The sequence below is a fragment of the Tympanuchus pallidicinctus genome, unplaced genomic scaffold (genome assembly GCF_026119805.1).
Source record: "Tympanuchus pallidicinctus isolate F22 unplaced genomic scaffold, pur_lepc_1.0 scaffold17, whole genome shotgun sequence".
In the NCBI taxonomy this organism is placed as follows: Eukaryota; Metazoa; Chordata; class Aves; order Galliformes; family Phasianidae; genus Tympanuchus; species Tympanuchus pallidicinctus.
The window spans coordinates 18443385-18467184 of record NW_026294690.1 but is presented as its reverse complement, the minus strand read 5'-3'; the positions used below and the strand labels follow the sequence as shown (position 1 = coordinate 18467184).

Here is a 23800-nt window from a genome sequence, read left to right as displayed (position 1 = left end):
TTCTGGGGAAAAACTGTGCATTTACAGACATCTGGAACTGGGATGAAGGGGGATTGAAAGCTCGGTGTGTCAGGTAGAGAGCTGTTATCACACAGCTTGATTTTGAACTTGGAATTATGCTGTATAATGTCCTCTCCAAACAACATATCTTTAATGTGAATCCAAGGATGGTCTTCACTATATGTGAGGATAAACCTGCAGTAACAGGGAAAAAGTATATGAGCTGTTGGATGGCCTTAGCATTGATGAGGATTAGACACATTGATGTTCTGGGAGTTTCAGAGCAATCCCTTCACAGCGATCAAATGTCACAGATGAATGTCTTCAGTTTTCAAATAATTTTTCCTTTTTCCCATCCAGTTTCAAACCAGGGGAACTGAACTGATCAAGACTGGAAGCACGTTAATATTTTCCATATAATTGCCTGTGGGAGTGGGAGAAGCCACTGGATGGCATTTCTCAGAGCAGCAGCATCTTCTAACCCCTCCCCCCCATGCTCAAACCCTAAGAAAACCTGACACCATGCAATAGAAAGAGCCATCCATGGATGTTATATGGTGATACCAATATTGCATGATGCCAGCTGTAAATTCATGCTTCGTTATTTCCCTCAAATCAGTATTGAGAATGGAACGGATTTGAAAGTTGTTCAATAATGCAACCAATTGCAAGGCAGCATCCAACTCTGCACCGTGCTTAAACAATCCTTGCTGTCACAAGAGCTTCAGGATGGTTGGGTTTTTGTTGCTGCTGTTGTTGTTTTCTACCCTCAGTTTCTTCATCATCCTGAGCTTTTTGTTTTGTTTTCACTTTTATGGCCAGTGCTCCCACTATGATATTATGCACAAGCAAGCAGGTGATAAATATAAGTAACGATCTGATGCACTTAATTATCAATTAAAGTTTCCCTTAAATGCAGGGAATAATTTGTCAATGGCTAAATCAAAATTTAAAAAAGAGAAAAAAAGAAAAAAAAGATCAGTTTCAGACTTTTCTTCCAAATTAATTCATGCGAGATTAGTTGGCACTTCATCTTTGTTAACCCCTAAAATAACACTTCCATTACGTTTTACTGACTTCAACCCTCACATACAAAAATGAATAATACCTGCGAGTGCCTCTCAGAGTAATTTAACTTAACATATACTCAAATAAATACATGTTTTCAATACTTCAGAGTGCAATCTCTTATGCTAAACATAAGCTGGTCAGGAACAAGCTGCCATGAGCCACATCTTGCCCTGCCTTTCCCCAGCTGTGGGGTGCAGGCAGCCAGCACACAAATCGAGGATGCTCCACAGGACTTAAACACACAGGTCTGTATGCGTAGTCATAGGTGTCACCATCTAAAAGTCAAACCAGCAGCCTGGTGGCCCACCGTGCCTCACAAAACTCAGGAGAGCATCGTCACTGAAACAGCTAATTCAAAATGCCAAGCGGAAGAGGAATCGAGCAATTATGCCCATGTAGTACAAAGGGAAAACAAACATATTTTATCTTCTGCAAGTAATGGAAAACTACAATTCTTCTCCGTGCTCCTTCCTCTGATGACTCAGCCATCAAATCATCTGTGCCAATCCCATAAATTGATACAACATCTCCGCTGGAAGTAAAGAGAAAGCCGGAGTGCATTTTTAAAAGGTAAAAATACGATTCCTTAACAACAGTAGTTGTTTTACTACCTCATTAATAACTCAGCACCATACAAGAACACAGCAATGTACGGAGAAGTTGCACTTTTGCAGCTGTGACAGCACAAAGGTGCACTGAGAGGCAAGGCAGCGCGTTCCATCAGAACAGCTGACGCAGTCAGAACAGAGAGGCATCCAAACCTCCTGGGCTTCACTTGGCTTTTTTTTTCTTTTCCCCTTATCTAGGCTACTAAGAGGTACTGCTCTCCCTTTCTGCTTTGCTTAAGAATATATCGACAAAGGGCTGAAAGCCTTTGGGAGATCACTTGAGATTTTCCTAATCGCAGCTTTGGGCGCAGATCCTCAGTGCCTCAGAAGCCCTTTTCTCATCTGCCCATTCTGTCTCTGTTTCCCCATCAGTAAAACAAGGCAAATTTTTCCACCTTCCCTTGCAAGGTACTGTGAGTACGCTTACAATGCTGCAGATACATTAGCAAATTACTTTCTTAATGAGATGCTGAGATATGACATTAATAAAATCTGACATCAGATGGGAAAAAACAGTGATGATTCAGAATTTTAAGAAGAAGGTGGTGAAATCCTGAGCAAACTCTTGATTCCCACAACAGCTCAGCAGCCCCTCTCTGACAGCATCTCCAGGAGCTGGGACCTCTGGGCACAGGTTGACCTGCTGCTCCTTGGGAGCACGGATCAGTATGTATAACACCAGGAACACAGGGCTGGAGGTCATTGTGGATGCCCCATCCCTGGAGGCATTCAAGGCCAGGCTGGATGTGGCTCTTCTGGACTGGTGGTTGGCAACCCTGCACGTAGCAGGGGGTTGGAACTGGATGGTCGTTGTGGTCCTTTTCAACCCAGGCCATTCTATGATTCTGTGATGTCCTCAGTACACCAGTGAGAAATGAGCCATCCTGAAACTCAGTAGGGAAAGAGATCTCAGAGCTTCTACTCAACTAAAAACTAAAATCTTAGAACAACATGCACTCAGAACTTCTGTGAAGTTTTCCTAAGGCCCTGAGCATAATTTATCATCACAAACAGTATTTTAGGAGTATTTGACAACTGGAGAGTATTTACATTAATACACAAGAGAATAATGAGTTCACACAAGTGGTCATAGTTGACTGAACAAAATAACCTCAGTCAGGTACGTAATTAATCCTTTTATTACTCTGATGAATCAGCTGCTCTTATCTGAAACAAAAACACCTTTCCTCATTATTTTGTGCTGCAGAGCAGACCGTATTATTTGGATGGCACATCCAAATGGAGATCAAGTATGCTCAGCTACAGTTTAGAAGTTACATCCAAATAACTCAAGCACTTTTTTCCACCTAAGCAGAATGTCATAAAGTAAAGCCCGCGAAACATAAATGTTTGGAGCAAGCAAATAGAAAGCAGAGGACAAACTGCATTCTAACCCATGCATTTCCAATACATGAGCCATTCTCCAAAATTTTTCTTGCTAAGGAATAGTCAAGAACTCCACGGATTTAGGCAAAAATACAGGAGGAGCCCATCAAGCAGTTTTACAGATGGCTAAAACGAAACACAGGGAAAACCTTTTCTTGGACTACTGGTGAGACTAAGAAGTTATCAGATGCAGGAGAGGGACAAGAATCACACCACAGTGAAACTTTCCCTAGGAATAGAAGCATAGAATGGCCTGGGTTGAGAAGGAGCACAATGCTCACCGAGTTTCAACCCCCCTGCTGTGTGCAGGGCCACCAACCACCAGACCAGGCTGCCCAGAGCCACATCCAGCCTCGCCTCAAGTAGCCACAGCAAACCTCATTCTGTTGCCTAAAAACCCCCAGGCCAGCCAGGCTGATATTGCAGATCTCCCGCAGGCACACTATCAGTCCAGAGGTTTCTGCCTCTTTCCTTCCTTTAATCCTTTTAAAGAGCTTTTTCATGAAGAATAGACATCTGCATTTATAGTAAGCCTGTGTTTAAAAAATAATAATAATAATAATGGAATAAGAGAATAAAATGCTTTGCAGTTGGTCCATCTCTGGCTTGGGCAGATGTCTACAAACACGTGGCACCACTGAGCATTGTCTCCAGAATTTCTACCAAGCCTCATCAGCAGCACAGCAGGCAGCCCTGTTGTGGGGACAGCTGCATGCAGATGGAGTGGCTGGAGCACCGAGTCTTGACATGTTTTATGAGTTAATTTGGTGTTATTTAGTGTGCTGCACAGCAGCACTAAATCTTCACATCCTTTTTAGTGCTGTAAGTAATGCTTTAACTTCTTGGTAACCATACAAGCTGGTGTTAATCCCCTTATATTTATTTGTTTAATACCCAGGGGAGCTGCAGAGCACATCGTTGTAAAGGATGTGCTGCAACCACATGAAGGCTATGCAAACTTACTAAGCTCTATTTTTCTTTTAAGGCACATTTCCCATTCAAGCAAAGATGAGACAACAGAAAATAAGGGAAAAGACCAACCCCCCCCAAATCCTTTAAGTGTTTTTGTTTTAATGATGCCTGTTTTGTTTGACAACCAAAACAACAGCAGGCAGCATCTCTACACACCTGAAGCCCGCATGTGCTGAAGGGCAGGCAGATCACTGCCGGAGCTTCCCCTGATCTCAAAGCATCAGGACCACCTTCCCTGCAACTCCCTAACCTGAAATAACATCTCTTTTAAGACATGAGCTGGTAAATGATGATCAGTAAAAGCGTGATAGGCGTAGGTTCAGACCTTCTGCTCAGAACGCTGTCAAGTGGTACAGCTACACAGGGAGAGGATGTAACTCATTAAGCCACACTCTTAATAAATAATACAAACCAAGATCACATCTGATGAATCACAGAAATGTTCTTAAATGTGAACCAGCAAAATCTATAAATACTACAAAATATCTCTGGCATTTAATGATGCTGTTTGAAGCTTCAAGTCTGAAGCGTTCCCTAAGCCAGGGAACGTTGGATAGATGGACCAACAGATGGACAGAGAGGTCCATCAAGTACATTATCAGCTGCCATCCCGTGAATGGCAGGCAGCTAATGTAGCACTCAAGGGAATTTTCCACCCATCTGCTCTTAATAAAGCTACATGATGGTGTTCTGAATCCAGTCTTTAGTTCCAGTGTTCAGGGGTAAGGCTGGAAAACTTATCCTGAAAAAAACATGGTTTACAGGCTGTGAGAAACACAGTGCTGCTATTTGTTAATGAGGCAACCCCCACCATCCACTTCTCTAATTTATTACTAGGAGTTGTTACACTGGAACAACCTTAATAAAACTATTTCCTTCTCGTACTTCCAGCAGCAAAACTCCATCCGTGGTGTTCAGTGGCACTGGTCTTATACTGGAGAAAGAACTGATGTTACTTCATCCAAGAGACCACAGGCATCTCCATCACATACATAACTGCACACTGAGTGTGGTTTTTTGCAGTTTTTTGAGGGGCTGCTTCCCCCCCTCCAACTGCATACAACGTTATCTTAATTAGACAGCTGCTCTCCTGATGTGGCATTAAAGTCTCTGAATAAAAGATACATGCTGTGCTACCTCACTGCACCACTAAGAGCATTTCCTCACTTGAATGTGAGGAGATGCTTACCTGAATCAGGCTCATTGACACCACAGAAACCCATGCATTTTTGAGAGCAGTGTCAGGGATGCAATAGCCACATGCTTTCATTAAGGAAAAAGACACTGAAGCATCTTTTAATCAAACAGGTAATTATTTTCTTCATCTTAATAGACAGTGCAAAACTTAAACATCCTTGTCAAAGTACTATCGATAAAGAAGAAACTTTTTGCCTGCCTTTTTAACATTCATACTCCTTCATAATTATTCTTTTTGTACTTTAAGACTGGACAGAATAATGCCATCAAGTCCTGGCTGAGGTTGAACCGCAGGAGAAATGGGAGCAATGCAGTTTCCCCTGGTAACTGCAGGGAAGTATGAGAGTGGGATTTAATTGGGTCAGAGCAGGAGTTAAACTTCACAGAGCTTAATTCACAGCTTCACCTAACCGCGTTTCTGGTGTTATTTTTGGCAGAGCAAATATCTGTTTTCATTTCCATCCCATATCTTCACTGCTCTCCTGACTCCCACTCTGCTTACAGCCATTTCCCCTGGCTGCCGTCTGGGCTCAGAAGGGCTGCAGCAGAGGAAGCAGCCAACCTCAGGGCTCGGAGCCCTCTGCCCACAGACCTTCAAGCACAGCACCCTGCGGATCCAGAGCAAATCAACCCCAGGGCTGTGGGGATGCTCGCTTTCAGGAGGTGATGAGCTCAGCCTAATTATAACAAAACCACGTCACAAGAGGCAAATACAAAAACAGGCGCCTTGAGGAGCTGAGAGGTAAGCAGCAATATGCAGGAACAGCAATAAAACCCTTCACCAAGTTGGACAGGTGCCTTATTTGCTTCATGGCCTTAAGTCAACACGGAGAAAAGATTGCTTTCCTCCCAACCCCTCTGAGAGCGACCCAGACGAAGTTAAAACGAGCTGTTCACTTGGTTGTTTGCTTTTTTTTTTTTTTTCTTTTCCTGTAAGTCTGCATTAGTTGCAAGCTGAAAAGCATGCATATAAAGATGTGATCTTATGAAGACGACGAAAACGTTGAGAGGTAACTACATGATTAAAGAGTGATTCCAAATGGGTTTTAACTAGAAATCTGCAGTAAATTTCCATGGATTAAATTGGAAGTTATGCTATTCCTAGGGTGGGAAAGAAGGGGGGAAAAGAAAAAAAAAAAAAAGTGTTTTCCTCTGTACTCATTTTCCTCTCTCATCAGCGAAGGCATCCAATCAAAGGCTCTTTTCCTAGTTTGCCTGCCTCTCAGGGAGGAGACATCTCCCAGTTGAGAGCATGCAGCAAAAGCAATGGTGTGCCACCTGCTGCGATCAGGAGATGGGAAGCTGAATAACATAAGAGAGGAAAACTTGTATCCATTCCTAGTATAAAACCCAAAGAGAAACCCAAAGAGATGCTGCGCTGGCAAACAGCCCTATAGCAACACTTACTTATTTCCAATGACTGACAAGGCCCGGTGTTCACAGAGCTGAACCTGTCCTCAGGAATTTAAAACATTGGTTGTTACACTTGCAGACCTGGAGAGAACAGGGACTAAGGCTCAACGATGCGTGAAAACAAAGTCTTAAAGCAGCATGGGCTTGGATATTGCATGCAAAGCTTTTAGATGTGCTATCCAAGGATAGAGATGGGACAGCACAGGCTGAAGACCAACCTTCCCCATACATTGTATTTATGAGCTCATATCGTCCTTCAGGGGCCCAGAAATCCCACTGAGGAAACATCCCAAAACCTCTTTTATGCACAGACTGAGGTGTAGCTTCACAAAAATTAAAGCCACATGCAAACAAGGCTGGGTGCCAAAAGCAGCCTGAAGCCATGCCCACCATCACCAAATGAATAAGGCACAAACCTACCAGCAGTGAGCTCTGCAAAGTTACGTCGGGTCCTGAGATCAGCAGCTCTAACACCAGGAGGTTATAGCTGACACATAGCAAACCCTAAGCCATGGTGTGTGGAAGCATACAGAGGTCATGCTCTGGAGAAGGAGCCGAGTGCCTACATCCAGAGTGAAAACAACAGCATGGGGGGAATTACTGTGCTGGGCTTTGGATTTTTTTTTAAATGCTATTTGCTTGATTTGGGGTATCAATACATATAGTGGGAGAGACAGGGCACAAGGAGCAGAGAAACGAAAGAAGAGATGAAGAAGGAGAAAGCAGAATGGAGGATTCATCTACATCAGCATTTCACTTCAGGCTTGAAGATCAATTCTGGAGGTAATTTCTAAAGGCAATTTCTGGCCATCCCCATTGAGCACACATTGGCTTGGTGAAGAAGCAGGCTGCCTTTGGGCAAAGCAAGCTGGCAAGCACTGGGAGTGCAGCCCACACGTAAGATCAAGTGGCTTTGAAGGAAGAGGAAGCAGGTGAAATTGAGCTTTCACACTGATTAAGCTTTTTTTCCTTCAGTTTATTAGTACATAACACCTAGAGTAAACGACGAATACTGCACTGGTGTGCTATGGAAAACTCATCATGCGACGATGGCAAATATGTGTCTTTGGTAGGGATATGGACACCACACAGAAATCAAAAATAAATGTTAGAGAAAAGTGTTAATTGAGTGGAAATTAAAGGTTACTCTCCTGCCTGCTGCACCACCCACCAACAGAGAATTAAGTCACTTGAGCAGAAAACGGTACATAATTTACCCAAAGTCCAAGGTAGTTTCAAGGAAGGATTCAAGCATCTGCAGATTGAAACCTCCACATGAGCACTGGTTCTGTGCCAGAGGAGCACTGACTCTGTGCCAGGCCTTTCATTGCAATCAGCAGCATAAAATTATCTTCATCTGGGAGAAGGTAATTGAACATGAAAACATTATCTTAAAATCTAAACAAGGTGCAATGTATTCCTGTTGGGCAGGAGGCACTCAGGGTGCTTCTCTGACACACACTGGCATCAGTGCTCTTTCAATTCAACATGTGTTGTCTGAGTTCCTCTCCAGGAAGTTTGCAAGGATACTCCTTCTATAAGTTCTATTAATGTGTTAAAACACAGAAAACAAAGAATCCTCAGGAAAGCAGGACTCTAAGAAGTATTTATGAAGTCTTAAGGGAGAGCTGCTGGACAATCGTTTTGTATCAGAGAGGATTCTGACCTTTTCCCTGTATTTTACAATGTATACACTTAGGTAAATCTAAATATTTTCCTAATTACTATTTGCAACAGGAATTTTATGATTAGCTGGATAATTGCTTTAAAACACGCAATTAAATTTTCATAATGTATTCATTACTCTCTTAAAATAGTATTCCTGAAACATCATTTCCCATTGAGAACTTATTTCTATATTAATTTCCATAAGACGGTTTTAAAAACCTGAATTAATATACTTCGTACGTACTACATTAAAATAAAAATCCCCATTAAGTCAGGAGGAGTAATTAGCAATGAATAACTCATTGGATGGGTTTAGGTGGCCGACTTCTTCCTTTTTCCCTTTACATCCAGCCACGCCTTGGAACCATCCTTACACGGTAACAACATATTCTGGTTCATCATTCAAATTAATTCAAATCTCACCTGCAAGTCTTGAAAGTTATGTTTTGAGGGGCTGAAAGTATGCAGTGTGGTTTATGAGGGCCTGGATGGCACCGAGCTGCCTGCCCTGGCAGCGTTGTGAGCGCACACATCACCAGCACATCCGGCACAACTGCAGGAGATGGGAGAGGAGCCACCGAGGCAGCAGTAAAAGTGACCAGGAATTAACATGTGGTCCTGTCCTCCTTATTTTGTTTCTGAGATAGGAAGTGGGGAACGTTCATGGCCAGGTTGGATGGGGTCCTGGGCAGCCTGGTCTAGTATTGGATGTGGAGGTTGGCAGCTCTGCCTGCAGCACTGGGGTTTGAGTTTGATGATCTTTGAGGTCTCTTCCAACCCAAGCCATTCTATGAGTTAATTCATTAACGCCTCAACATTCTCTGCTTCTCCTTTGGCAGTTAAAAATAATCCTGCACACTGGGGATCCTCAAATCTGATTGTAAGGGATTTTCAGTGGGAAGTAGAAAATGAATACTTGGTATAAGAACAACTCAAAAAAATGCCAATTTCTCATGGAAATATGCATTGGAAATAACATGTTGCTCTACCTCGCTGTACTGAATGCTTCAAGCACCGTTGCTCTCCCAGTAATAGGCTGCAGCCCCTGCAGCAGGGAGCTTCTCTGCCTTTCACTCCATGTTCTGGCCAATATGCACTGGGAAAATTGTCACAGCATTGCCTGAAGCTGGGTCAAGATTTAATACACCATCCAGAGGATAGTTCTAAGACCTGCATAATGCCTGCAACTGTAAACTCTGCACCCAGTCCAAACAAGCCTGGAGGCAGAGAATGTGCTCTACAGCATAAGCACCAGACTCCATCCACTTTTATCATCTACTCTGTCATTTCAACATACGTCTAATTTAGACAGTGTCGTCAATCTGCAAACAGAAGCCACATAAAAAGGAGTCAAGCAAAACAATCACTGCATTCCTAGATGATAAAAGTCAATATTCATTTAGAAATCTCCAGAAGGTTATACTGGAAAGATGATTTTAAAACTTACGTATAAATATATAGAACACCCATATATGTGTATATATACATTGGCTTTTGCTCATTAGTTGCAACTCTGCCACTAAATGGAGTTAGCCATGCTGGTTTCATGTGCCTACAAACAGATAAGCATTGTAACAGTTGCACAATAAACCATTGCTGGATGTTTCCATTTATCAAACCTGCACTTTTATCATTGGAACAATATGATAACGCGCATCTCTGATTCTTTTTAGGTTCCTGCATTAAGCCTGGAGTGCCATCTCTACCTTAGATAAGGTGATGTGTCTTGGCTCAGCACTGAGACTCTCTTGCTGTGGCTGAGATGATGTTGGACCTGAACTTTAACTTGGCAAAAGATGCCCTATGGGTGATGAAGCCTACTGGAGAAGAATACATGCATGTGATCAAGGTGCACACTTGTGTCATTGGACATTAATTTCCAGTGTGATTTTTCTTATTTGGAGGCTAAGATCTGAAAAAGATCAATTCTATGCTTCTCAGCTCTCCTTTCCCTTTCTAACAGATCTCCCACTCAGTTTTTATTTGTTCTTAAAGCCTAGTAGAGCCATTATTACAGACACTTGAGGCAGCCACAGCTTCTCCCAGTCTGCATGTCCCAATTACATCCGAGCAATTAACTGGCCTTTGTCCCTCAGGTCAGCTACCTGCACAACCTGCTTGGCTTCCTCAGAAAACCACACAGGAAAACAGCAGCAAGAGAGGAGGCACGGAAGTGGAAATAACGAAGAGACACAACAAAGTGATTCTCCATACCCCCATCAATACTGCAGACACTTTTAACAGCACACAAAGACAGAACATTTGGACGAGCTGCTCTGATAAGGAACTCAGGAAAAGCCTAGACAAACCTCACGCACTCTGCCAGCACCAGAGGATGGAGGGAGGGGAAGAAAGGCAGAAGGATGCATCTGCTCCACCCACTCCAGCCACCAGCACCCCAGGAGCACTGCCTGCTGCTGCATCAGAGCTACAGGGTCTGAGTGTGGGATCTGCTCCCCTGGAGCTCTGTATTTTAGCACAGTCAGTACTGCAGAGCTGCAAATGACATTTTGCACAGGCTACACGATTTGCCACATAAACGTGGAATGGTTTGCGTGTAGTTCTGCAATAGCAACCTTTGTCTTTTTAGTCAAATCAGTTGCTTTAAGCATCACATAACAGGCAAAAAAATTTACGGCAGTCACCACCAGGAAAACATTTCTCCCTTGCCTTTTCTTAAAGCACAAAATGCCTGCTCCAAAGCAGAGAAGAAAAAAAAGAGTGTTATCCTTTGCCACCTTCCATTTTCTATATCTATGCTTTTTAGATAATTCAGGAAAACCTCTTTGCAAGTAACTTCTGTTTTCCAAAGCGTGGTACTTGCGTGCTACTTGTAAGCTACAGTGATCTGCAACACAAAAATGTAGTAAGTACTTTCCATATCTCGCAATAAATTAATCTGGATTTTTCAAACTGTTCAGATTTACACTTGCTATGGCACAGGAACTAAAGAAAATCCATATCCTTCCCTGTTTAGTAGCCCTATTACATCATTCATCCTCAGAAGCAGCACATAGCTGAACCAAGACATGCCAGATCCTGTGATTTATTCGTTGTAAGTGTGTGAAGGAATGAAACGATGAACTGTTAGCTTCAGTGTAATGCATTACTGGAAACATTAAGAGAGCCTCTTCATTTTGAAGACTTACTTTGCAGAGCCACAGAAGTTACTGATGAATGTTTGTAAGGCGTAATCACAAGATGACTAAATGTGTAAAGCCTCAAAATCCAAATATCAAGTCACTCTATGGAGCAGATTTCCAAAGAGCTCAGCACCTGCCCAGCTCTGGTGGAGTCAAGAGAAGGATATTCAACACTTTAAATGCTCTCTCAAAACTATTTTCAATTTTAAGATTTTAATATTAAATTATACCCAAACCCAAGCAATTTACCACAACTTCAGTAAGATACTTCTAAAAACACCTGGGCTTTTTTTTTTTTTTCCCTACATCTCTTCCATTTAACTTTTTATGCATCCATGATTGCTACAGGCTGAGCTCATTTTTCTTAGTGTGAAGAGCAAACAGAGGCCTGCCTTTGTTGCAACATAAACAAATCTCCCTTTTTGTTTTCCAGCTGACACATGTTGCCCACTAGCAAGTCAAAACAGGTTGTATTAGTGATCCAAGTAAGTAAGATAACACAGTAACGCTGGCTGACGCAGCACAGTGTGAAGTGGTCTCGTGGGTTGGACTCGATAGCATTAACTTGATGAGCAGCAGTAATCACTGCAAGAACCATGAAGGAAGTAGAAGGGGAAAAAAACTAGAAGGCAGCCATTACTTGCAGATATAATACAGGAGCTGCTCAACCTGCCTAATCTTGCAAGCCTTCCTCCCCTTTCCCCACTGCAAAGGCACCAAAGCACACACTTCCTCACTGATCTCCACTTGCTTCTGTAACGCACAGAGCTCCTTACTGATGTATGGCAATCAAACATAAGAGATCTCTGTTTAGGAATGCTGAAATAGAGACAACACATACCTCTAGAAGAGCAGAAGGTGAAGGAGAGAATGAGCTTAGCTTGCTAAGCTGTTTAAATTGCTATTGAAGTTAAATTCTTAAAGTACACTGCATCTGCCTTTTTCAGAGAAGGCACTTGAGTGGTACCCCATGAGGGCAGGCAGCAAGGCTAAAGAGGCTCAGAAGGCACTTTGCAGAGCAAGCCAAAGCCTGAGCAGTGTGAATCCAAAAGTGTTAATTTACTCAGTAATGGAGCTGTGCTCCAAGGAGGTACTAAGGAAATAACTACCACTGACAGCAACCTAAATAGGCTGATACAAACAAAAAAATCTGTATCTGTCACAGATAAGGGGTCTGTCCAAGAGATAGTTAACTCATTTACAAGTTCATATGGAAGGTGTGAATATCAGAGTGAGCTGATGATGTAAATCCCAAAATACAGGTCACGATATGAGTCACATTCTCCATGGTGGTATCATATGATCACTATGGTCTAGTGACAGACCCTGCTTGGTTTTAGCATACAGCAGCTGCTTAGAGAATCAACACACATAAAATCTGCTTTGATGCAGAACTGCTTCTGTTTGGGAGTTCTGAAAGGTGCAACCTTAAAAATAACCACCTTACAGTACTGCACCACAAGCACGTCACTGTTATTTCTGGCTATAAGCACAATTAAGTCAAATCAGTAACTCCATTTTGTGACTCCTGTAAATGCTTCCTCTGATCTGGAGATAAAGCTTGGCTTTGCTGCCTTTTCCCATTGCGTTCAGTCAGTTTAAGCATGGAATGGATATTCAAGCATTATCTGTATGCTCGGTTTGTTGTACCATGGGCTGCTTGTGGTGCTTTGGAGCCAACACAGCCTGCCTCCTTTCAGACTGGCCAGGAGTTTTGACTTGGACCAGAACACCTGCAGGTCTGTGTCATTTATTCAAGGCTTGAAAGGAATTGTAGGTATTATAAAGAACTATGCATTGAATAACTGGGGGAAAACAACTATCCTGATACAAACCTCATGTTTTAATGCTTCCTGGGAAAAAAACAGAACCACTTCCCAATGCACAAAATAATAGCAAAGACTAAATTCTCAAGATTCTTCCCATACAGAAATAATCAGTACGAAATGCCATTTATTAAGGCAATAATTGAAACTAGGAGGGTAAACAGATTGTTTGTAACAATAACTAAATTGATAACTTTAGTTTTTTTATTATTATTTTGGGAAAGTCTTTTAAGAATAGAACCAAATTAAGGAGAAGTTTTCATGCCATCATATCAGTTACAGAACACCTGCTCTTGGAGCAAGCAAGTAGAAATACTGCACAGTACATTACTTTGGCTTTCTCCAGTACTTGGTGAGTTTCTCAATTCCTGAACTGCACAATCAGCATATATGATATTTTACTTTATTTTCCCCTTCAGGAAAGCACGCTGTCTAAAGCTCAGTTATGTTTTAGGTATTCTGCCATAGTAACTGATGTTTAAGGCAGCTATCAAACAAGAGGACTCAACACACTGAGCCCCTTCTGCTTGTGAGCAGGGTTGGGGCACCCAGGGACAGCATCACCTGCTGCAGCTTCCTGACTTGGTTGTCACAGGGGCACAGCACTCCAAAGGATGTTTAACAAAACACATCTATGTTGGCTGACTTGTGAGATAATGTGTTCAAAAATTGATTTAAAAAAAAAAAAAAAAGTTGACAGCTTGAACGCAAAAAAGGGTTCTAAAAGACAGAGGCATTTGTGTGGATCTCAGAACTCAGAGAGATTTATAATTTAAGTCAAGAATGTGATGGAGCAAACTACTGCTGAACATAATTTATTCAGTGCACATTAAAGAGGCTTCTGGAACTAAGGGAAATAACAGAGTTTCACCTCAGAGGAGCAGAATTTTACCAAATAAGCTAGAATCTTCCTACGTGTCTTGTAAGGCAGTCAGTCTCCAGATATATTGGATCACCTGGGTTTTATTTACATTGGAAAACACATCTCTTTAATGTTTTAAGTACATTAGGGCTGGGTCTCCTTTCCCTTCTAAAGCATTCAAAATTGACATCTGACCTTATTTAAAATACAATGGATGTTTTCTTCAACCAGATGTTTATTTTGGAGGTTCTGTAAATAGCTAAAAACACAAAAAAAAAAATTCTGAGGGTTTCACAGAATGGTCTTTTTGGGCTTAAGAGGCTGAGAATTTCATCATCTAACTAGAAAGATGGTCGAGGTAGTTGATACACCAAAATATATTTTGATTTGAGCTGTCACCCGTCTTCAAAGATGTGGAGAAAGTAAAGAAATTAAGAGGAAATAGTTCAAAATTTAGAAACAGGCATGAACTGGAGGAGTAAAATCCTTGCTCTGATGGAAGCTTGTGTTAAAGATGTATTTACCTTTAAACGTTAAAAACTGATGTTGAGATGACAAAAAAGAGCTATTGGTTCATACATATGTGCAAAAGTGAGTTTTTAAGAAATGACATTTGGGCTGGGGTAGCATCTTCTGAAGTCAACAGCGCTGTTTCTAAAGATACAAAGACAGGACAAGAAAGCATTGCAAATCCCAAGGCAGAGAAGTCAAACTCTTTCAGATACCTACACAAGTCTCCTAAGCAGCCCTCTGCAGCTCAGCTCGTCCTGCACCCGTTTTGAAAGCCCTTGGTGTTGACCACACAGCCCTCCTGCCCAACCTGCCAAATACCAGGAGACCTGGAGTTCCCATAATCATCACCCTCAGTAGTTTAAGTCAGCATGAAAGGGAAGGGCTGGCAGCTGCAAAACAAGAACTTCCTCACATCAGCATCTCCCTCTCCCAATCTCTTCATAAGTCAAGAATACTGGGTTCGATACTGGTTGAGCTCACATGGACTAAAGCTCCTGGAGACAAATCATCCAAATGTCAGTGCCCCTGTCAATCCTTATTATCTCCTCTAGGCAGGGCAGCGGCGTCTCTCGCACAGGAATTGGTTACGTTTCCATATCTCTGGTTATTTATGCAATAAACAGAAATGTTTGCCAAAAGCAAGCTGGGATAAAGAACAACATATTTGGGTACATGAACAGGGCATGCAGAAATGAGCAAATCCAAAAGGAAAAAAAAAAAGAACAAAATGAATTCACTCACTGGAAATCAAAAGTGCATGGCTCTTTTCTGAAGGAGCTGAGATCACCATTAGCAAAGAAAATTGCCACTCTAAAAATAAGATTTATACTTTTTCTGTTTCGCAAACAAGCAGAAGGCAAAACCAGAACTGGCCAAAAAATTGCAAGTTTCAGAAGTATCCTCCTGATTGTCAGCCCTTGGATTCATCATAGCTGCTGCACACAGTGAGCATTTTAAGTGACACCACCGAAACAGTGCTTCACACCCAGCCAGCAACCTGTGAGCAGAGCCAGTGACCATTCTGCAGCTACATCAAGCAATTAATAACACGGCCACATATGCAAGTCACATGGCTGGAGACAGTCAAAACCAGACGTTAATTCATTATTTAACATTTCCTTCTAAAGTGACATGTCAGATAGAGAGCTTAACTCAGGCTTCTGCAGCTTTATGGAGAAGTTTCTGGGCTGAGAACCCAGAGTATCAGTGATGCAAATTACAGCTCCAGCATTTCACCTTACCACTTGCAGTCTTTTATTTTAAAACAAAAGTGTAATAATATTCTTAGAAGCCCCTTTACTTCCATGGCCACAGCCTCGAAGAACCTATTTTTGGTGACTTCAATTATTTCTATTCTTTCTCCTAAGGCTCTGCCGTGAACCTGCATTCTGCAGAGCATACCAGTTAAATATTCCTTCCAAGAACAGTGCTTCCCTCCTCATGGGAATGAGGCTGGATCCTCAGAGCCAGTTCCACCACCAGCCCTGATGTGCAAGCACAAAACCATTCAGGTTCAAAACACAGCAAGAAATCTGTGGTAGATGAAAGCTTTCTCTCATCTGGAGGGCCTTGCACAGCCTTATGCTCACTGTAACAGTTCAAACCCAAGCTGACCGGGTTTACATGCATTAACAGGATGCAATGATGTGGCCAACCAATTAACCATGAAATCAGAAGCATTCAGCATGAGCAGTCTCAGGAGGTCAGGCATCTCCAGAAGGACCACGCGGATGCCAGAGCACTGCTGGAAGCACTGATTGCCCATAGGTAGCATTAAACCTGCCAAATGCTGCACCAGAGACATCACAGGCTTCCAGTGGCTTAAAATTAAACGTAAGACCTGTAATTAATGTCTAAGCTAAGCTGGCTGAAGTTATACCGACTGTCATTTGCATCAATAAAGCTTTCTACAGGCTCTGATTTTCCTGTTCCCTTTGTGTGGTTTTTTTAAACCAGTATGTTGCTTTCATGTACAGACTCCATAGCCCTCACCAATACATCTTAATTATTGAGACTCTTTTATTATATTAAACTACATGCACCTTCCGTGGAGAAAAAAAGCCTTATTGCCATTGAAAGAAAGGATGGCTGGCAGAGCATGATTTACAGTAATTAGCAAGATTAAGAACCGCTATTAACTGCAATTAGCCAACAGAATATTAAAGGGCAAAAATTACCATGCAGCATGTCAGTAAATAAGTACCTGGATGATGCAGTTTGCTACAGATGAAGTAAAGCAGATCTGGTCAGGCTGAGTTGCAGCCAAAGTGCTGTTCCCTACCAACAGGAGCAGCATCTGACAGCATGGTGCTCAGGGCAGCTGTAACACAGCCACAGCCATATCCCCCCCATTTCACCAGCACAACAAGAAGCTGGTGGAAGAGATACTTTTTGCCACTTTGACAAAAGCTAGAAGATCTTTTCTGAAGCTGATGTTAGGGACAAACCCATGCAGTCTGCAGGTTGAGCCCCAGGCCAGCCAACCACGTCAATGGCGTTGGTTTACATGGCAAATAGAGCAGTCACCAAGCTGTGCTCAGATTTAGGGCAGAGCTGCACAAAGGCAGCTGTGACTTTGTGAAACATCCCTTATTTAGCTTTCACAAGAGCCTGTGCAAGGCACGTCTGTTTGCTGACAAGTTAGAAAATCAAACAAAGAACAAAAAGCTGTGCTTCTTCTGGTCACTGCCTACACAAGGTATAAGGCACTGCTTTGCAGAGCTAAGAAGAATTTCTGTTAAACATCAGGAATTCATCACTTAGAAATAAGATATCCAAGCGTGTTTTGTGTATAATAGTTATTTGCAAATAAAAGTTAAATCATATTACGCATCATTTTTCCAATAGGCAAAGCTGCATTATATTCAGTATAGAGGTATAGGATAATGTATAGCAGTATTTCAGAGAGCTGCCTGGATGATCAAGAAGTTGGAACAGAGCATAAAACTGAAACAAATCTGCTTACTTAGCCTCATAAATTAGCTAGATTTTGTGTCAGTAAATAAACAGGAGAAGAAGCAGTTATGCTGTAAGACAAACTTAGAGAAAGAAAACATATTCAGTTAAAAACCAAGGTTTGGAAAGAATAAATAAATCACAGATTTCACAAATCAGGAAAGTTAGGCTCTGGAATAACCTTGCATCTCTCCCAAGGAGGGAAGAACTGAACCAGCTGCACGAGCAGGCTTCAGTGTTCCTTGAAAGGAACCATAATCCTGTGCTCAGGTCCAGGGAGCAGCAGCATCCCACAGCACTGAGCAGTGTGAGCTGGGGGCAGCACCTGGGGGGCAATGCACCCTGGAAGCATTCAGGTGTAGAACAGAGCATTCCTTCCCCACTTTGTTTAGATGCAAGCTATTTTCATACATGAAATATCAGTTTGTAAAGCACTTGATACTGGCAAAGAAGGAATAGAAAATACAGCGTAACTACATATCAAAGTGGAGGAGAGATGGAGATTCTAGAGCTACAGACCAAGCAAAACACTGGAGTTTTCTTGATGTTAAACCAAGAAATAATGGCTATATTGTACCTTTAGTGACAATTCCCTGTCACGGGAGCCATTTCTGGGCTGATAGATGAAGTTTCTCACCAACTATTTCCCTCAATCATACGGAATATATCATTCTAAAACAAACATGCAATCACCTACAAAAGGCTGTTTTCTCAAAGCAAACAGGTTGTGCTCAATTACCTGTATTTCTGTTCTGATGTATGCCATCATAAAAGATTTTTCAGTAACACTCAAGAAGGCAGCCCTGCCTTTTTCAATTCCTTGGTTTTATCCTCTTCCACAAATGGAGTACTTCATTCATCTCAATACCATTGCATGTACTTTCAGTTACAGGTCAGTAAATTACAGCCTTGCAGAGAGGGGAGCACAGCTGATAGGAGCAGGGTGTGGGCAAGAGCTGCTTGATGCCAGTGCCCAATGCACGTAGGAGTTGCTGTGCAGCAGCCTGCTTTCCTTCCCTGCTAGAGCACCCCCTCAAGTGTGAGCATGGTGCTCCTTAAGGTGGGGAAACCAATTTTTCTACCCTGGGCTAATTAAGAAAAACTTGCTATGGAGGGATGCAGCATCAGCTGGAGCAGCCAGCCAGAACTTCCTATAAAGACATCAAAAAGTTTCCAAGCTTTTATGTCAGATCAGAAAACAAGAACAGTGTTACTCCCCATAGGCTCTCTATGTGCAAAAAATGCAGGGGAAAAAAATGAGCATTAAAAAAAAATAAAAAATTACCTCTTTCAGCCCTTCATTTCACTCCCCTCTCAACAACCTGCAGAGCCCCATGAAGTCCCAGAGCCTCTCCTCTCCTCGTGTCCCTGCTCAGAGCCAACCTCACTGCAGGGCCAGGCTCCAGCCTGGCAGCACAGGGCTGCTCTGCCATTAACCTGAGGAGCACCATTCCCAGGTACCCTGAAGCACTGTGGCTACAAATGATGCTGAGCTCCCAGGAGGTGCTACCAATCTGCAGTGCTCCTGGAGACCTCCCAGCTGACACCTTGAAAAATGATGATGATGTGCTACAACGCAGCTTAATTAATTGGACTGTTCTGCCCCTCTCCTCCCCCACATTAACTCACCTGATGTGCAGAATCACTAATCACAGTAATTGCAGCTGTGGAAGCAGGGACGCTGAGGGAGAATGCATGAAAACACACAAGATCAAACTTAAAAAACCTAAATGAAGGACCTGTAGGGGAGAGCTTTGGGTGAAGTTTAACTTGTTAACTCTGTATTTGCTGTTTCTAATACACACGTGGTGAGGGCGTGCAGGCAGCTCACAGCACCCTGCTCTGGTGGTCTGACAGTTCTTGGAGCCAAGCCAGAGACAATACACCATTTTTCAAAAGGATTTTCATAACGAGTTTAATTTTTGCTGTGAAGGTTATGCTTTTGATTTTTTTTTTCTCTGATATGATATAAATAAGATTCATTTGAAAAATCAATCAATCAATGAATAAAATGTAGAAGGCACCCCAGCGTTATCCCCAAGTCTTTTCCACAGAAATTCCTACAGGAATTTCTTCCAGGTAACTTCATGTTTCAAATATCATACTGTCTCACGGCTTGAATATCGCATCTCCTAGAAAGCTTGTTTCAGATAAATAAAAAGCAGTGGCAGTGAATAATTGGTGGGAAAGCGATCAGTATTGACAAGAAGGGACTCCTCACAGGGGTTTTTAAGTGCTGACCTAGTCCTGGTGATGTAAGCCCCTCGAGTTTTACTTACTGCTGGGTTCACCTGCTTGGTACTCACCTGGCTGCTTCTCTTCTACCATGAGAGGAGGAGGAGGGAGCACCAAAGCATATGCAGCTCATGGGAGAGTCTTTCCTCGAGCTCCTCCTTGGCAGCCTAGAAGCTCAGGATCAAGAGGAAGAAGTTTAGTGTACAATATGTAACTCAGTCTCTTTCAGTTCAATACGGAACTGTTTGCTACAAGCAATGGGAAAAGCAAAATGTTTTCTTAATGCTGACAGCCTTTTGGCAGAGAGAACAGCTGGAACATCTGGCAGTGCATGGCTGTGTTTGTCAAACAGCATCTCCTAAACCCAGAGCTGCTCATCCTGGTCCCACTCACAGATGCAAGCCTTGGTTTGTCACACAGAGCTCTATGCAGCAGAAATGCAGCTGTGGACCTGTCCTACACTGAGCTGCACAAGCAGGGCTGCCTTGAACACTGCCCTCCTTATGGAGCTGCACCGGAGATTTGTGCAGAAGTGTTTCTTCCCCAGACAGGATGATGCTGCATTAGGAGCTGGGCTAATAAACATAGCATTCAGCAAAAGCGCAAGCACAGATCTCATTACTAACTTGGGATCACAGGGCTTTATGCTCCTCACAACATTTTCCAGTTTATAAAGTCCAAATTGATGTTTCAGTATTTAAAAGCTTGAAATTGAAACTCGAAACAATTTGAAGTCATCGTAAGCATCCCACTTTTAATTAAACACCTTTCTCTGCAGCTGGGCTTGCTGCAGCGATGGTTTAGCTTCTTAATTATGTTGTGCAAGGAGCACCATGCTGCACTCCTGGTGAATGATTTATGAACTTCAGTAATAGAAAACCTGCATAGCACTGGCACACCAAAGACAAAAGAGGTAATTAGTGTGCCCAAAGCACTTTCACTTTATTTGTTCTCTGCACACTGTGGGCACAATCAGCGCCCTAAACCACAGTGTTGATATTCAGTCCTCTGCAACCCTTGTACTGGGAGATGTTTTCCATAATCCACTGCTTACAGCCACTTTGGGGCAAAATCCAATGTCACAGAATACATCTACAAAGCAGACCTACTACATGTTGATGAACTTGCTGTTACAGAATTCATCACCATTCTGGGCTCCAGCAGCATTTCTGGATGACTGAATGTCATCTCTTTCTGTGATTATAGGAAATGATATGAGATAAAGTAAAAAGCGTAAAGAACTTTCTTCCATACTGTGTATAATTAATAATCAAAGTTCCTAATGTACCTTTATTTAAATGGATGTGTCTCGTTTTCCCCAGATGTGTCCTTGGCACCTTCCAGGCACCTTTCCCAAACCAACAGAGAGAACACTCTTATGCCTTGGGACAAAGGCCTCCACAGCTGTGTGTGTGACCTGCCCACGAAGGAACCTGTTTGTGCTGGGTGGATGTGCATCAGCTTGTCTGGAGGATGTATCTTTTCAAACCTGATACAAAAAGACAAAACTGAAAGACCAAAAAGAAAAGTGGAAGTTGTAATTTTAAGCTGAAGCACAAACATTGTCGAAAGCGTTGAGCAGGAGGAGTTTGACTGCTTCTTCCCAGCTCCTCTCCTCTATATAACACAGACACAAACCTGAGGGGAGCAGAGCATGAAAGATGAACACCAAGATGGGTCCATTCCCTGCGCTGGAGCTTTGAGCCTAAGCCCAAAGTCAATTTGAATGCACATGATGGTTGCTGGCTCAGCAATTTTCCTTGTTATTCCTTACTTATCTGACCTCACACAGGCTCACCATCCCATGTTTGACTTACACGGATGGATGTGGATGTGAAAGAGCAGCTCCATGCTCAGTGCTGCTTCCTGCAGTGCACAGGGTGTTCCTGAGCAGGCAGCCCTCTGCCTTACTCCTGCAGGGTTTCTCTGTCACCATTTCTCAGTGTTTTCAGACTGTCCCCTAAAATTAAACTCTGGTTCAGCATTATCTGGGTCTCTTGGAGGTGGAAAAATGAACATGCGTTTTTCTAAGATTGTGCATTTGAAAATACCAGGGCTATTTTAATGGTCTGCAGATAAGCAAAATGAGCATTCGACAGCTGACACGTTGTCTATCCGGGCAGCACATGCATTAAGATACACTGTTTACCATCACCTCGGCCAACCCTCTTTGTTTATTCCCCAATAGCAGTCATCTGGGAGAGCTTCATTCTGGCACAGTTCTGCCCTGGACTTGACAGGTTACTTACCCACAATGTCGAACATGCTGTAGTGAAGTTAATTAGACATAAGTAGCATATTCTTTTTATAGAGGATGTAATTGTTTGCTTGGCAAGCTGTGTACATCGTTCCAGATCTAATAAACAGCCGGAGAGGTGTTGAAATCTGCTAGAATGGAGGAAATAAGTGTAAACCAGAGGGGAAAAGACAGCAAGATTCCTGAGACTGGAAGATAGGCGGCTTCCAACAATAAAGCTTAGTAGTACTTTTCACTCAAATTAAGCAAAATTAAAATTTATCCTGGGAAAAAACATCTGTGACAGCTCTTTAAATATTGTAGAACAGCTACACTTTGTACCAGCTGATGATTTGGTCCAGACACGTCATGCTAGGAAAGGACTTAAAGGCAGTGTGCTGCTCTGGAAATTGTATCTGTACTTCTATTGTGTTTTGCTGGCCATTAATTTATTTTCCAATGTGTCCCAGCCACAAGAAGCTATGTTACAATGTTACTTGGGAGCAGCAAATTGCTTCTATTAATTTAATTTACTATAGCTATTTTGAACTTGAGATCATAAGGACTGATTGTATCAGTATAGGTCACCTCGACCTAATCAATACCAACCATCTATTGGGCTTTCTGAGAGCAGAATGCCTTGCTGCTCTGCCTTATCCACGTCCTGTTCTCTTGGCCTGCATGCACCTTTTGTTTTTCAATAGGGCAAGAATCCGAAAAAAACACCACAGAGAATTTGTACCTATATATTTATGTTAAATTTAAACACATCTAGTTCAAAATGGGAGAAAATAATGGGCTGTATCAGCTAAGGCAGCTCTATAATTAGTTTATCATTTGACAGATGATGTTAAAGGTTGTATTAATGAGAAGCAGAACTTCTGTTACCTTGATATTGCATTTATCAAGCAAAGCTGTCTGTATAATTACATTTTTCCTCCTCATCAAACTCCAATCTGTTGGTCTTGTGTTTTTTCCCCTTCATTATTTATAGTTGGGTCTAAAAAAAAATGTCAAGGTGATGGTTTACAAATACTGTGCAGTGGATGCAGTAGCAAGTAAAGTACTTCAAAAGTACATTCTGTCCTGCGAGTTCTTGTGGCTGGTGTTTACTGTTCAAGGCCTTTGTCCATTCAGACACTCAAAAAATAAAATTCCTCAGTGCCCTTCCAAAATTTTCCTCTCTGGCTTTCTCCCATTTAAGCAGTTTTAATGTCTGTACACCTCTGCAGATACTGCCCACTTAATTATGCTGCATTCGGGATGACAGGTCCCTGGCACCCTGACAAAGGATTATTAATAATGCTCTCCAGGAAAGCAGAACCAAGAGAAAACAAATGGGAAAAGAAAAAAATGGCTGATTCCCTTCTTCTTGTCTTCCTCTCTCTCCTACATGGGAACTGGTACACCTTTTAACAGAATGCAGAATCACAGGACCATTAGGATGGAAAAGGCCACTGAGATCATCAGATCAACCATCAGACCACTCTCACCATGCTCATCCAGTCCAACCCCTGGTGTGTGCAGGTCACCAACCAGCAGCCCAGGCTGCCCAGAGCCACATCCAGCCTGGCCTTGGATGCCTGCAGGGATGGGGCATCCACAGCCCCCTTGGGCAACCTGTGCCAGTGCCTCACCACCCTCTGCAGGAAAAACTTCCTCCTCATATCCAACCCAAACCTCCCCTGTCTCACTTTAAAACCATCCCCCTTGTC

The 23800-nt window shown here is 42.5% G+C and overlaps 1 long non-coding RNA gene across 1 annotated transcript in view; it reads right to left on the bottom strand.

Moving 5' to 3' along the window:
- LOC128078601 (uncharacterized) overlaps positions 1-19117 on the bottom strand; it is a 44586-nt gene extending 25469 nt beyond the window's left edge. The window contains exon 1 of the long non-coding RNA XR_008205720.1: positions 18900-19117. This is a non-coding gene — a long non-coding RNA (uncharacterized LOC128078601). The remainder of the gene's footprint in view (positions 1-18899) is intronic.
- Positions 19118-23800: the final 4683 nt, after the last annotated feature.